The sequence below is a fragment of the Octodon degus genome, unplaced genomic scaffold, assembly GCF_000260255.1.
Source record: "Octodon degus isolate 3935 unplaced genomic scaffold, OctDeg1.0 scaffold00072, whole genome shotgun sequence".
Lineage (NCBI taxonomy): Eukaryota > Metazoa > Chordata > Mammalia > Rodentia > Octodontidae > Octodon > Octodon degus.
In genome coordinates this window covers 8,028,782-8,031,784 of record NW_004524648.1, presented here as the reverse complement: position 1 = coordinate 8,031,784, position 3,003 = coordinate 8,028,782, and positions in this window count along the sequence as shown.

Below are 3,003 nucleotides of genomic sequence, written 5' to 3'. Positions count from 1 at the left end.
GCGGTCCCTGTGCTTTGCTAAGCTTGTTCTAAGTAGGTGCTTTAGACCACTGAGCCATCTCACCAGCCCCGAAGATGGATCATTTGTACAGCGGTACCCATACCTGTTTGTTTGCAAATGGAAGCTTTGGCAAAATTTTGTTTTTGTTTGTGAACTCCACAATGAATGATGAACATGACTGTGGGCATCATTCCTACATGAACATGAATGTGGCCATCTTTTCCAGAATCATGGAACAAATTAAACATGTGAACTGAGGTACTGCTGTATATCAATAATTCTACCCTTAGAAGGGGTGGCGAGAAGAGGGAAAGTAAAAAGAATTAAGATGTTTGCCAGACATAGTGACACATGCTTGTAATCCCAGTACTCGGGAGGCTGAGGCAGGAGGATCACCTCAATTCTAAGGTTAGTTTGGGCTACATTTCAAATTCAAAGCTAGCCTGAAGTGCATAGCAAAACCTTGTCTCAAAACAAAACATAGCTCAGTAGAATAAGTGCTTGCATGGCAAGCACAAGGGCCTGAGTTCAATCCCTGGTTCCACCAAACAAAACAAAACAAAACAAAACAAAACAAAACAAAACAAAACAAAACAAAACATAATGCTGTCCTGACACACACATAAAAGTAATCAGGCCATCACTTTCTGTTTGCTTTTTTGTTGCTTGCCACTTCACTGTTGGATGCCTCTTTCCTATCCTGCTTTCTCATAGACTCTTTTCTATGATTCCCCTGTGTTGTGCCAATGTGCCTTGGAGCCGGCTGACCACAGATTGAAACCTCCACAATCTGTGAACTGAAATAAACTTTTCTTCCTTAAAAAAATAAAAATAAGGTAATCAATGAAGCTGTTAAAGAGAATGATATTCTGAAACACAGAATTTGGCAATTTTGTTCCTTAAAGTATAACACCTAAATGTTCAGATCTTTTTTTTTTTTTTTTTTTTTTTTTACGAATGTAGAGCAGGGTCTACAGGGTCTCACTATATAGATTGGACTCATAGTGATTCTCCTGTTTTCAGCCTCCCAAGTGCTGGGATTACAGGCACGTGCCACCATCCTCAATCTCAATCTCCTCCTCAGTGCGTCCTAGGGGTGGGGCCAGCACAGCACTGCCAGGGATCAAACACTGGCCTCTGCACTCTGCCGAAGCAGCCGCTTTCGTCTGCTGAACTATCTGGCTGACCCTAAATCTACAAGTCTTAAATGTCTACTTTAGTGCACAGATTTTTACATATGTACACACACAATCCATCTACCCTGGTCAAGGATAGATCATCTCCAGATCCAGAGATGGTCTGGGTTTCCTTGGACCCCTCCTACTCAGTACCAATTTACTAATCTGACATTTATGGTGAATTTTAAAGATCAAGTATAAGACTTAAATAGACTCAAGCATTCTGAGGGACAGTCTATCCTTCTAGGCTCAAGTGCACATGTTTTCTGCCCATATTGGCTTTATGAAGTTTTCTCTGCTGTGTTGGGTTTTCTCCTACAGATGACATTTTTGGTGCTGGGGATGATATCTGAGGCCTCTTATATGCTAAGAACTCTCTATCACTGTGCTAGATCTGTATCTCCTGTTAGGTGCTTTTTACTCCTTCAAGAGCGCGCTCTCTCTCTCTGTCTCTCTCTCTGTCTCTCTCTTTCTCAAATCCTTTTTGGATTGGTACTTTCAGATATTTATGTGATGTGTTAGGTGGGTTACAAAAAAGTGAGAACAAAGCCAGGCATGGGGGCACATGCCTGTGATCCAAGCATTTGGGAGGTTGAGGCAGAAGACCACTGCAAGTAGAAGGGTTACATAGTGAGCTCAAGGGCAACCTGAATTACATAGTGAGATTGTGTCTCAAAAAATAAGTAAATAAAAATTAAAAAAAAGAACAGAGCACATAGCAGCTGTGTACACAGTAAGCTGTAGCTTGCTGTTGTGAGATGCAGAAATGAAAAGGAGTCTTTGTGATTTCCATTGTAATTAAGAGCAAGATAAACATAAAATCTAAATTGGAAAATGAGTCAGGAGAGTATTTGCAGTTAAGTTGATTCAAAAATTGTCAAATTTGATCTAAATGGAAGATCACAATTTTTCAGAGTTTGCTGACTTCCTTATACCTAAAGAAATTTTGCAATTGCATCTTTAACAATTTCATGCATTTATTTACCAAGTGCTTGTTATATGATAGTGATTGCTCTCATCTTCCAGTGAGCAAAAGGAAAAATACTGTCTAGTGCCACCCCCACTGTTGCTGTTAATATATGACCCAGGAACTCTGCTATTACAAATAAACTTCATCTTTGCTGTACAGCTATGGTTTTCCTACACGTTTCTCATGTCATGCAGCTGAGTTAAGAAATGATAAAGCCCTAGCCAACCTTTGTCTCAGTTCTGAGGCCAGAGGGGTAAAATGCGAAATGAAAAAGGGAAGGAGAGCTACAGTCACGTACTTGGTGAATTACTAAGCCTAGACCCCTTTTAGAAATCACCGGGGCTGGGGAGATGGCTCAGTAAAATAAGCACTTCCCTGGCAAGCACAGGGCCTGAGTTCAATCCCTGCTTCCGCCAAAAAAATCAAAAAAATTAAAAAAAAGTAAAAAAAGAAATTAAAAAAAAAAGAAATCATGCATTGGATCAAGGTGCTAACGTGAATGTTGAAATAAACAGGTCTAGCAAGAACTCCTGCTTTGGTTTTTCATCATCTTCCAAAAACCTTTTTTAAAAAGAATGGAGCTGTGCCGTTGTTATTTTAGGTTTAGTAATTACACCAGCAGTACAGCTTTTGAGCTGGATTCTCTGATGTTTTCTGAGCAATGCTAAGATACTTGGTAACGCTTTAAGGAGTGTCTATCTATAAATTGTTGATTTATTTCAGGAACTCCCAAACTTTTCTTTTTTTTTTTTTTAAATTATTTATTTGTGTGTGTGTGTGTGTGTGTGTGTGTGGCCAGCTCAGCCCACCAGGGGGCGGTGCTAGCTGGCATGTGGTGCTGGGGGATTGAACCGC